The following is a 13941-nucleotide window of genomic DNA, read 5'->3' as shown; positions in this document are numbered from 1 at the left end:
ATAAATTCGTGTTGCAATTTCATTTAAATTACAACTTGTTATCTTTGCCACCCTGTTATCTCTTAAGAATGGATATTTGTTAAAGCAGAAGAGATTTTAGTGATATAAGATAGAGTGCAATCGAGATTGCTGGAGACTAGACCTAAGGTGTGAAATGGAACTTATTCTAGGGCTATGAAAGTAAATTTGAAGTATTGATAATTGCAATGTATAATGTTTGGAATGCAAGTACAATACAATATGGGCACATAAGTTTAAGTAAATTTAAGGTTATATTACATTTAGTTATAATCAAAATAGTCTTGTAGCGAATCAATATTAAATATTTAAAAAAAGCACACGCATCAAAACCATTTAAAGCATAGTAGGAACGAAGCTTCATTTTAAAATATCCGACACATATTAGACAATGTTTTTAAAAAAAAGTTTCAGTTATTTAAGTAAGAATTTTATTTTTCGATGCGACTATTATTCATTAGTCACTCTTGACAAAGCAAAAGCTGTATTTCATTTGAATAATCTCAGGTAGTCAATCAATACGTTTATGGGAATGTTTTTCACTTCATTACACTTGTTTTGGTGCTCGATTCTTCTGCTGCAGTAAGGTGATGCATTCGAATAGTCCATCGTTACACAGTAATGCATTGTCCGGTAACGAGTGTCCACCCCGAAAATGCAGCTCGCGAAAAAAGCCATCCTCGCCGCCACCCAGCATTAATGTCCCCCCTCGCGCACTAAGCTTCTATTTTTTAATACATAACTTTTTTTCAAGATGCATTTTTACATGTTTCGGCCTAAAACTTTACACACCCAGAAGCGTGTGCCGACAGAAACGGTAACGCCTATTGCGGATCGGATTTCTCTGTCGCACCCGTCGAGAGAGCGCGCCGGACGATAGTGGCGCGAGCGAAACGGACGCACGACCGGCCACCGCTACGTCTTCAACGAAGATTAAGGCTCTATTCCGATTTTCCGAACGCGGTTTCTGTTTTACGAACGAACTTCAACTCGATCAAACATTGTTTCAACGCATCTTACTACACATAATTCATTTTCGTTACAGTTTTATTAATGACCTGATTGTATTTCAGTAACTGTGATCGGAAGAACATAGTACGTCTCACTCTAGCGTCCAGTCTGAAGGCATTCGCGTCACGACAATTGAGTTGAGTTGAATTGAATTGAGTCGGTTAAACCGTAAAAAAAACGTCGGGCGGGTAGCGTCGCGCTAGAGAGAGACGAACGAAAGGCGTGTAGCCAGAGACCGCTGCCTTCTTCTCCTCGACTTACGGCGAGTCACGACTAGTGAACGTCAGCGTACTGACGTGGACGGCCGTATCGGCGTGTTCCCGCGGCCCTTTTGACAGCTACTTCAAAAAAATAACGTTCGCGCGTCTTTTGTTGACATTTCCGAAATCGGCGCGAATTAATCTGTCAAATTTTTCGCCGCGTTCTGATTTCGAACTGAGTGGGTGAGTTTGGAGAGCTTAGAAGTTGAATGTGGACAGTTGCTGTGTATTAAGTAACTATCTGTTGGACGAGCTAAGAAGGTTTTAATAAAGTGATGAATCAGCGAGCCTCCGACTAATTAGCGTCGTTGCAGCCGCGAAAACATATTTAAGCATCCCGATAATAAAACTTTTGCAATCATTGTAAGTATTTTTATATTTTATAAGTTGGGATGGAAACTTTAAAATGTGTATTGTTAAATTTTTTAAGTATTAAATTATAGTTGAACATAAATATTAGTGAAAGATACGGCAAAAATTACTCCAAAAAATTTTTGTGGGGTTAATGAGATCGGTAAAAAATTAAGAACAGAGTTTAGCACTATTCTTACAGACGTTCCTACGTTGAAAAAAAAAATTGTGAAATAAATCATTGAGGAGTTAAATAATAATATATTAAACGGGAACGAATGAAAAGTTTTGAATATTGTTTTACTACAAAAACTTGAATCTTAGATCTACATATAAATATGTATATACAATAGACATTTATTAAGATCATTTTGAAATTCGAAAACTATCCTAGTTATCGTCGAACGCCAACAGAGTTTTCTGTGTATGGGACGTTATGGGAAATAGGAATTTATATTATTTTTACGCACAAAATGTGTATTTCACGAGCCGCGGGGCGTGGCGTGCGGACGACGAACAGCTGATTGGCGGGCACATGTGTCGACGTTTTTCTGTAGGTATTTTTTTACGTTTTGTGTTCGATTTTTAAAAAGTTTAATTTTAGTTTTTTTTTTTTATACGCTTTTTTTTAATTCGCCCTCTACTCGTATCTGTTCATAAAATATTTATAACGATTGACGCCATGCAACTCACGCTTTTCTTTTTTTAATAAAATCATTTTTCATACACTATTTTTAATTCAAATTTGTTAAAATTTATTTTTAAATTTTTAATTGAATGTTTTTAAGTGTATTTTATATTTTTTTTTTAAACTATTATTTATTTTTCATTTAAAGTTAATCTCATCTCATAAGGTTTCTTTACGAAACGTATTATGTAGTTGATTTCTTATTATATTAATTTATAATTTAATAGAAAATTGTAGCACATAATTATTTCATTACAAATTTTCTTTGATATCTATATCTATATCTATATCTAGAAATGCGTACTGGAAACGTATTCTAAATCTCATTAATATGAATTCCCCATATTTATTTCAAATTGTAAATTTGAATTAAAAAAATAATAGAAATTTTAAAAAAACTTTTTTTTTTAAATCATTATTATGAAAATCATTAATGAAGTCTTCGCCTGAAAATGCTAACTTAAACAATCTACAAGTCAGATTACGATAAAATGGCGTAATTTCATGAACAAATTTGTTTTACGAAATAAAAACATTTTTGTTTTAATAAGCCTTAATACGACGTAATGAGATTTAAAATCGAATTCGTGAATCCCTGACATTGCAATGAATATAATCAAGAAATGAATCTAAATTACAAATCGGACGAATCTCTTAGAAAACAGTCAAATAGCAAGGCTATTTAAATAATACGACATATCCGGAAAAATTATTCCATGTTCGAAGCTATTAATGAAACCACAGGAATAGATAGATACGGGTGTATCTATCTATTCCTGTGGTGGCAGATGTGGCTCTCCCTTCTGGCTGAGCCTTTGCTTGCCCTCCTGTCCTGGTGAAACTGGAAAGGCCTCCGGGCCACCAGTAAATCTTCAATCTTAAAAAAAATGTGCCTCTCGAAGATTTACCTCTGCAGATGCTACATCTCGTTTCAACCAGACACCGGCTTGGCTATCCCGTTTATCATCATTTACCGTCAAGTGATCAATAGGGTCACCCATATTCGATAACCAAATAACTAAGTTTAATAAAAAAATGTGTGGTGTCGTGGGACACCGTATAACGACGAAGTTCCTTATTATAAAAATATTAATTTTAAGTTCTATTCGAGGTATAAAGAAAATAATTATTCAGGTATACTTACATTATTATTGTGATTTTTTTATTGATAAAAATAAATAAAAAACTACTTTACAAAGCTACCAACTTTATTTTATTCTCAAAGATTTATAAAAAAATATTATAATAATATACAAAGAAACAGCTATTTATATTAATAATAATAATAATAACCGTCATCACGTAGACTATACATTAGATACTGTATAGCCATCATACTAAGGCTATACATAAATAAATAAAATCTTACGTTACGGACGTTTTTTCCCGGTTAGGATACCCCTCCGCATCGTCCCATAGGGAACTTCGTTCCAAAAATACATCAAAAATGAGACAGCGGGAATGCTTGGGCGTATGGTAAGCATGCTCTAAAATACATTAAGTAGATGGATAATTTCCCACCGACCGACTATTTTTGTCATTTTTTCAAACTAGAATTACCCTTTCTCTTAAATTTGTTTAATGAGGTAATAAAATAATTATTAGTACGGTAAAATGGGGGGAATCGGGACACTTTTTATTTTTATTTTTCTGTAGTTATAATTAATAAAACGGAGATCATAATGGTTCCAGTAATTTAAATTTTCATTTATAATACATTAAGATGTTATAGTTTATTAAAGAATAATCATAAATAGTTTCAAAAATAAATAAATACACGAAATAAAAATCATTTTCAGTTTAACAAATTTGAGTCTCTAACAACCCAACAAAAGTATTGTGAAATCCCAGATTTGTCCCAATACCCCTAGTCCCTGCTCCCCCAATCTACTGTATGAAAGAGAAAGCAATACACTTTCAACGTAAGTTAGGTTAGGTTGCACTTGTAATATAGTGCTATACGTACTTTTCTAGACAAGGTTTGCGGAAAGTAATCAGGGGTAGACTTGGCTATACTCCCGGCATTGTTGACGTTCATGAACCACCCACTAACCACTCATCATCACGTGGGCCGCATGCCCGTCTGTCTACAAATCTCTCTACCTTTTTTTTACTTTTCTCAATTTTCTGAACAGATCAACTTAAATTAAAATTGAAAATATCACGTATTTGAAATATTCAGTATAAATTTAAACATCTGCTCATTTGGATCAATAAAGTTCACTAAGCATCTTTGATATCCTACTTCTGGAAATCTATTCGTAAGTAGATATTATATATTATTATTCAATATTTTTGAATGAATTTGAATTTTGAAAAGATTACGTCAGTTACTGTTAGCCATAATATAATTTTATTCTAGCAGACTGACAAATGATTTTTTTAATATTTCATTCTGAACGTTACTATTATTTAACTATATTAAGCTGGGCAGAAGATGCATGATATCTATAGTGTGGGAAAGGATTGCTCCTGTCAAACAAACACCATACCTGGTTTATTTTTGGATACTCAACCACATTAGGTAGGTATTACGCATCATTTACCTCTTACATAAGGGATAAATAAGTCGAGATATGTTTCTAAAGGCGAAAATCAGGCATAAGTTATCTATAAGCCGAAATATAGTTTATGTGATAACTGAAAAATCACCCCTAATAGAGACACACAAAGTATATTTTCATTAAGTCTATCTATAACCAAAGAGGATTAAGTACCATAGTATTTTTACTTTGCAGCCAATTTAGCTGCAACTCTTCATCATTTGGATGACTCTTTTTGCTCAAACATCGGACACTCATCAAATCTAATAATAATATAATAAAACTCAAGGACCAAGGTAGCAGGCCATATTAACAGATGATCCTTAAATACGCTGCTTTTTTTGTTATTAAACACGAAAAAGGCCGAGACATGCAATAGACGACATGACGACGACTGCGTGACAGTGGCTACAGTCTTCTGAACATCATATCGAGCAAGATCGAGGGACTTCTAATTAACATCCTTTGCAGCAGGCGCTTGGTAAAAATAGTAATAAATAGTCAAATAGTTATGTGTTAGGTTTTTAAGTTACTAATATATATTATAGGTAATACTTAGCAACAGAATGTATGGTTTCTTTATTGAAATAAAGATACATAATAATAATTACAGCCAAGTGTCAAATTAGTACTTACAATACGTATTGTATTATTCGAAGGAATCATGCATTTCGGTTTGAAGGGTGTGTCAGCCCTAGTCCAATACCATTGAGCCTGTAACCTGATGTCTCAAAGTCGGTACCACGGTGACCGTGCTCGTAAAACTCGGCAAAAAGTTCGATGTGCAACCTAATCCGTGCATCAGCCCGCTGAGTTTCTCGCCGGATCTTCTCAGCGGGTCGCCATTCCGATTCGGTAGTAGATTCATTCGCGAAGCAATTGCTCTTGAGTTGTTAGGTCTCATTCGGAGGGGCTCGGGCAGCTGTTAGCAAATCCCACCCTCCTGGCTGAGCCCTTTCTCGCCCACCTGTCCTGTGAAACTGAAAAGGCCTCCGGACCACCAGCAATCCTTCCTCCATAAAAATAAATAAATAAAAAACCCGACCAGGAATCAAACGCAGACCCAGTAGTTATTCTACTAATAATTCAACCCATAAATCAGAGGCTGTAAATATCCACATTACGAAAATTACTTATGGCTGATGTACGCCTAGTGATCGTATTTCGACCAAAATCTCAAGATTAATTTCATTTTATTAATGACATTTTGTGAAAAAACGGATTATTTCCAAATAAAAAAAACCTTGGCGACACTGAAGCTAAAGTAATTAGATATTAAACAAAAAAAGGATTGACAAGCAAAGGAAGAAATAGGACTTAGCTGATTTGTCATATATGTATAAGTATTATTGTTAGTATAAGTATTAGTAGTAGTAGTAGTTGTATAAGTATAATGTATAGAGTCTATTAAAAGAATAGAGAATATAGACTATTTACAGAGTAGTTGTAGTATGGAGTGATATAATTAGTACCTTAGTAGATTGATTTGAAAAATGACTTAGTACTTAGTGATCACGAATTAAAGTTTAAAATAATAGGATTCGAAACAAAAATGTGTGAAAATGCTATTTTTTAATTTCGGCTGTAATTTTTTTTTTTTAAAACCAACGACTAGTTTTGGGTCCACTTGTGAGTCCGAACGGGTATGTACCACCACCCTTTTTTTTGGTCAGGAGGAAATCGCCGGACTTCCGCCCTCCACTGGGGACGGCGGGCGGAGCATGTCGGAGTCGAACCCACTAAAACCTCCTGTCGCTCAACAACCAACGTCCAAACCTCACATGAGGCAGAACTCATGAAAAGGCAAAGGGGGTGTACCACCACCCTGCCTATTTCTGCTGTGAAGCGATGCGTTTCGGTTTGAAGGGTGGGGCAGCCGTTGTAACTATACTGAGACTTTATAACCTATATCTTAAGATGGGTGGTGTATTTACGTTGTAGATGTCTATGGGCTCCAATACCCACTTAAGACCAGGTAGGCTGTGAGTTCGTTCACCCATCTAAGCAATAAAAAAAAAACGAACATGAAGTTAGGCCGGAAAAGAACTTACATAAAAATGGGCCACAGCGGGATCAGTGCCATTAAAATATTTTATTTTCTAGCCTTTCTAGGTAGATGAACATATGGCCCACTTGACGGAGGACATTAGCAATGCCAGAGACTTAGACAAGCTACTGCCTACTGCTAATAAGAATGTGTATGTGTTTGTATTCGTCTAGTATCAAGTTGTTCAGTTTATTGTACCTAATTAGTGTTCGTATGAGTCACTCGTATCCCAACTAGAGTACTGAATCAGTCATTTTAATTGTAGCGAGTCATTAACATCGTGGCTTTGATTAATATTAAGATTACAATTGCTTTTGTATGATGTTATTAAGGTCAGCGTTTCGTTTGAATATTCAATTTGAACAATTGATGAGGTCTATTATGGGTTATTTCGTGTATTAATAGTTCTGTTGAATTTGTGTCATTTTTATAATTTGTCTTCGCGTGAACTTTTCTTTTGAAATTTGATGATACCAAAATAAAATGGCGCGTAATTTCTACATCATTATTTTTTATTTCGAGAGAATCGTATCATAATAAAAAACAGGCATTAGTTTTAGTTTTTTATTCTATCAGTCATCTATGGGACGTTTCGCTGGAGCTATATCCAAATGTGAAATACACAAAATTTACTGAAGCTCTACGTACATGCCACCTCTAGTCTGTTAATGGTTCTATGACAGAAATCTTCACTGAAGTTCCAACAACAAACGTTCCAATTTTCATTACAATTGAGTGAATGCCTTAAAAGCGCTTAGAGCACAACTACATAATAATATATTAGCCTAACAGATAAGACGTCTGGTGCATTCGTGTTGAGCGATGCACCGGTGTTCGAATCTCAGGCGGGTACCAATTTTTCTAATGAAATACGTACTCAACAAATGTTCACGGTTGATTTCCACGGTGAAGGAATAGCATCGTGTAATAAAAATGAAACCCGCAAAATTATGATTTGTGTAATTACTGGTGGTAGGACCTCTTGTGAGTCTGCGCGGGTGGGTACCACCACCCTGCCTATTTCAGCCGTGAAGCAGTAATGCGTTTCGGTTTGAAGGGTGGGGCAGCCCTTGTAACTATACTTGAGACCTTAGAACTTATATCTCAAGGTGGGTGGCGCATTTACGTTGTGGATGTATATGGGCTCTAGTAACCACTTAACACCAGGTGGGCTGTGAGCTCGTCCACCCATCAAAGCAATAAAAAAAATATATTGGTATCTTATAGTATATCGCCTCCGCTGAAAACAGTCATCAGACAGGATATTTTTCCTGTGTCATTTATTTGGTATAAGTACGATTGATACTACTGCCTCGCCAAGCAACACTGCAGTACTGTTGGTGGCACTGCTTTGTTTTATTGATTAACTGGGTGGACGAGTTCACAGCCCACCTGGTGTTAAGTGGTTAGTGAAGCCCATAGACATCTACAACGTAAATACGCCACACATGTTGAGATATAAGTTCTAAGGTCTCAGTATAGTTACAACGGCTGCCCCACCCTTCAAACTGAGACTTTATTAATTACACTGCTTCATGGCAGAAATGGGCACGGCGGTGGTACCTACCCGGACTCACAAGAGGTCCTACCACCAGTAAAAAGTGAGTGATGCGACTATGCCGATGTTCAAATCCCGCAGACAGGTACCAGTTTTTTTGTTAAGAATTACGGACTTAGTACAAGCTCACGAATGACTTACACGATGAAGGAATAATAATATGGTGTAACAAAAATCTAATTCGTAAAGTTGCATAATTGTACTATACAATTGAAACTTGAACTCTATACCTCAGGTCGAAAGGTAGAGAGTATTCATGTTGTTGATATCTGTCGGCTGCGGTAACCATTTAACACCAGGCGGGTCGCCGTTCATCAGTCTAAGCAATATAAAATAAACCTACATTTACCCTTTAATCTCACGTATATTATTATTATTTTGTTCTTTCAAACGATTTGTATACTTCACAATTTTTGTGTCATTAAACTAGTTGTCCGTGAACACGAAATGATAAACGTGGGATTCAGATATGAAGGTAGTATTAAATGAAGGAAAGAAGAAGGAGGAAGGTAGTATTAAATGTGTATACTACTTCCTTGAAAACTATGGGTCACCCCTGAACGGTTTATGAGGGACACAGATCGGCTTATAAGGCGTGGTAAAGGTGATAACTGTCCTTTATAAGTAAAATAAAAGAACACGTGTGGCACTCGGGGACTGCAGCGGTAAAGCTATTGCATAGCATTTTTTATCAACTTATGCAATTATAATTAGACAATAATAATTTAACATTAAAACATTAAACAAATAAGACCACGCTATATTTATAAACATTAACAAAAGCAAAACATTAACGGTCCCCTTCACACTCATAGCTAGACCAGAGAGAGATAGACCTTTCATGATGCGCATACAGTGCGACGTCACGCCGCGTGCTTATTCACAAACAGTACACAAGCGCAACGTGTGAACGTGTTGAACGCGAGCTACATGGTCGGCGGAGTGGGGGTGTTAGGTTTTATTTTCGTTACGGATATTCTTGATTCGGTTGCCACGCTCAAAGCCCGTGATAAAAGCTATGCAATAACTTAACAAGTTAGTTCCGTGTGTACTCCATATATTTTCAAGTGTCTGCCGTATTCAAATTCAAATTCAAAATCATTTATTTCAACTTAGATATCAGTATAACACACTTGTTGAATGTCAAAATATAAATAGCAATGTTAACTCTACCACCGGTTCCAAAATAGCCACAGTCCTGAGAAAAAAACCGGCGAAACAAAATCAGCGTGCTTTTTTTTGTTTTGTCTCAAATATTTACTTATTTTTTTTAAATAAGTAACAATATTTGCAATAAACGAAAAAACAAGTCAAAAAAATACATTTACAAAATAATAATAATAATGAAAAATAAAATCTGGCGGCTCATGTACGACTGACCTTAACAAGCGATGTACAACCACATGCCCTACTCAAACTGTGTCCCTACACATACTATTCCAAAACACTAAAAAAAATAATCAATAAGTGAATTTAGGATACACGAGTGGAAATATTCTTAAACGAAAAAATAATGTTAATTGTAAAACTGTATTGTTAAAAATATATTAAGTATTGACGGAGAGGCCATTAGTTTGTTAATTAAAATGAACTGGTATATATACTATCAGTTGAATAACATGTTTTTATCTTGGTATTCTAGGTAGATGCGAAGACTTCTCTTTAATTTTTAATTATAAATGACATGTTTTGAATGGAAATTTCATACCATTGAGCACATCTATCTTGTCAGGACTTAAACAACTGTTATTACGCGCAAAATTATAATTTGCGTAATTACTGGTGGCAGGACCTCTTGTGAGTCCGCACGGGTAGATACCACCGCCCCGCTTATTTCTGCCGTGAAGCAGAAATGCGTTTCGGTTTGAAGGGTGGGGCAGCCGTTGTACTGTAAAAACTGAGACCTTAGAACTTATATCTCAAGATGTGCGGCGCATTTACGTAGTAGATGTCTATGGGCTCCAGTAACCACTTAACACCAGTTGGGCTGTGAGCTCGTCCACACGTCTAAGCAATGAAAAAAAACCTATTATAGTTACTGATATAAGATCGAATTATGTCAGTAACTATAATAGTTTTTTTTTTTCGACAGGAAAGTTTGAAATTAATTACTCACATTTATCTAAATGAAAATAATAGTTAATAATTAATTTTAACAATGAAAGCTGTACAAAGGTACTGCTTATTTTAAATTTCTCACCAAACATAAACTTACAATAACTCAAAAAAAGTCCATACTAACTTGTACCAAAATATATTAAGTCTAATCTATATATTAATACGTGAAGCAAAAACTTTGTAACCCTTTTTACGAAGATTGCGCGGACGGATTATTATAAAATTTCCCACTTATAGAGAATATAGAGAAAAAGTGCAGAATGCTAATATTTTTTTAAAATTATGCATTAAAAATACATCAAATCAATGAAGAAAACATTACACACACTACCATGTATTTGACACACACACACATACACTCTTTGTTTATTGTCAAAGTTTTATTATTGCTTAAAGTCTGTGGTCAAATTGAAAATAGATTAATATTGTTTAACTTCATTAATATTCGGTGTAGTCTTGGCTAAATCTGTGACTATAGAAATATAATAGTCTGGCAATAGAACCATCATAATGTCCAAACATAAATAATTTCAATTAATTATAGTCGAATTTCACTACTAGTAATATAATATAAATACCACTAGTAAAATTAGTTAGAAAACTGCCGAAAACTAACGCAGGTAGAAGTGGTGATTACATTTATCAAAATGTATAATGACATAAAATCGGTTATTGTTTATTTTACTGCTGTTTTTTTTTTTTCGTTATGCACGCAATGTATTACATTAAAGATTAGTTGACGAGCAAAATGTACGACGTCGAGGGCGCGGGGAGGAGGGGGGTTGGGAGAAGGGGGTCAGTCGCTGTATTCGTGATACATTGCGGATTCACGAAATTTGAACCTCTTAAAGTCTTTCATTTACTTGTAAGACCATTAGTTTAATCTCGTTTTGGTCAGAGAATGATCTCTTACACTCTGTATTAATTAATACAAAAGAAATCGATTGACCAAACACTGGAGAAAAAAGTAGTGAAATGTTTTATCTTTACATATTTATATGTATGTACTAGGATTTGCCCGCGACTTCGTCCCGTGTAATAGTTACTTTGGGATAACGCTATATTTAACCTGCCACCTCATTTACGTAGAAGCTGAAAATATTTTTGAAAAATACAATGTTATGGATCTATTTAAGGTAACAAAATCACGCTTTTTAAGCGACTTCAAAAGAGGAGGTTATCAATACGACCACATTTTTTTTATCTATGTATGTTCAACCAAACAACGAACTCTACAGCTTTATAATATTAGTATAGATTATATAGTTGGTACTATGAAGGAAATCTTTCGTGAACTGCAAAGAACAACTCTAAATAGTACACGAACATATTATGCAGAACACATAAATATTCATTTTTATATGAGCAAATAAATATATTCATTCATCTCATTGCTTATAAAATTTCACATTAATCATGAAAAGTTGCATTGTATAAATTAACTCTAGTATACTTTGATATTATGACGCTACACAATTATCATATCAAAATAATCACTTAACGTCATTACTTAATTAAAGCTCGATGTAGCTTTTAAGTAGACATTACATCTTATTCTCTAATGCTGGAACATTGAAAATGGAAACATTTAACGACAAACAGAACACCGTCTCTGACATCAACTTTTATAACCGTTCAAACAATTACATCTAATCATATCGGCCGTCTCGCTTCATCAGAACGATCCATAACAAGGGCGACAAAGACGTATACACAGCCTCCGCTACGCCCATCAATGTCTAATTGCTTTTATTATTTTAAGGCATCGTAATCATTATGGCCGCAATAAAAATTGTAATTACTTCTCATTAGTTCAATTAAGAATTTTCTAGATACGGCTCAGTTGATATGTTGATTGCGAATGTATCGTACGATGCATTGTGCGTTCGACTTGTTCTGATCTTGTAATAATGCTCCCACTAATACCCTCTGTATCGGTGAAATCAGTCAATCAATTAGTTTTATGAGTGCCAGACACGGCTCGTATCGATCAATATTAATGATGAATCCGAAATTCGGAACGAATCGTCATTATTTTAATATAATTTTTTTTCCTCGTAGTCCATAAGTTACTAATCCGTTTTCTTAAACGTACTTAACGGTAACAATTCGATTTTGGTTTCTTAATCGCTTCGTTCTGTAACCGACGCGTCGATTCTGAAGTTTTATGGTTTAGATCAAACGGTCCGCCCTTGTATTATGTAATAAACCTTAGTTTAAACAACGGTTTCATATTTTGTACGATCGGTGAACGTTTTAACGGACCTCAACACGTACAGTTTAACATTAATGTAAGTATGTTTTTATTGCCTTTGAAGGACAGTGAAGCCGCTTTCTTAGACCCAGGACTCTCTTCAAGCCTCGCTCAAAAATTGCGCAGCAGAGAAGATTCTGGAGACTTTGTTCCAAATTAGAATGATACACGCTGTGATTTAATAATGTAGAAATAAATTATATTGTTATAGCGAATGATGTGATGGTGAAATAAAGAAGACTGGATCTCGAATATCTTGAACAATTCTTCGGAGTTTCAAGCACATTCAAGGTGGGTGGCGCATTTACGTCGTAAATGTCTATGGGCTCCAGTAACCACTTAACACCAGGTGGGCTGTGAGCTCGTCCACTCATCTAGCAATAAAAAAAAAAGAACATTCCAAATCAAAGATAGAATCAAAAGATTTAAAGCTTTTGTCATGGTAACTAGAACTGAAGAAGTTTGACAGATGCCTAAAACGCATTATCAACATTTTCTTGAAACTAAATGCATAAGATCACCCAATTGGTGAAGATCTTCCGCTTGTCGATACCCAAAAATCTTTGGTTATAATATAGGGTCAGATTTAACATAAAAAAACTATCAACATTACACATGATTAAATCGTTTGAAGGGACTTTTTGGCGGGAACGCGAGGAGTGAAGTTGTGTGATTTGTTTTATTTTGTCTATTTAGTGTTCCTTCAGGTTTAAATGTGTAATAACGGTGGTTTGTTAACTTTTTAATATCTGTGAAAGTGCACAAAGGCGGGAAAATGAAACAAAGCCGTTGGACGTAACTTCTCGGGATCCTCCAAAAAGTCCACTGAAAAAATCTCAGTTAATGATCACCATTTTACTGAGATTAGATTTCATCCTATCATCTCATTTCATTTAATTTCATCCCAGTTGATTAGTGACTCAAATTAATCATCTTCATTTAATTTAATTTCACTCCATTTTATTATTTTACATAAAAATAAAAACGTAAATTAAAATAAGACGTGACTTAAAGGTTTTAGTTACCAGGTCATAAAATCACTTATAAAAAAACGTTTGGATTAAATGATTTAATCATAATCTCGAGATCTCCA

General features: G+C 34.9%; 1 protein-coding gene across 5 annotated transcripts in view; it reads left to right on the top strand.

The window, feature by feature from the left end:
* The first annotated feature begins 1305 nt into the window (after window positions 1-1305).
* LOC101737716 (POU domain, class 6, transcription factor 2) overlaps window positions 1306-13941 on the top strand; it is a 204219-nt gene continuing 191583 nt past the window's right edge. For all 5 annotated transcript variants that reach the window (XM_038012279.2, XM_038012283.2, XM_038012280.2 and 2 more), the window contains exon 1: window positions 1306-1652. The gene's annotated coding sequence lies outside the window, so the exon portion shown is untranslated. The remainder of the gene's footprint in view (window positions 1653-13941) is intronic.

This window comes from Bombyx mori, chromosome 8, assembly GCF_030269925.1.
Source record: "Bombyx mori chromosome 8, ASM3026992v2".
Classification (NCBI taxonomy): domain Eukaryota; kingdom Metazoa; phylum Arthropoda; class Insecta; order Lepidoptera; family Bombycidae; genus Bombyx; species Bombyx mori.
This window is presented reverse-complemented; position numbering and strand designations above follow the sequence as displayed.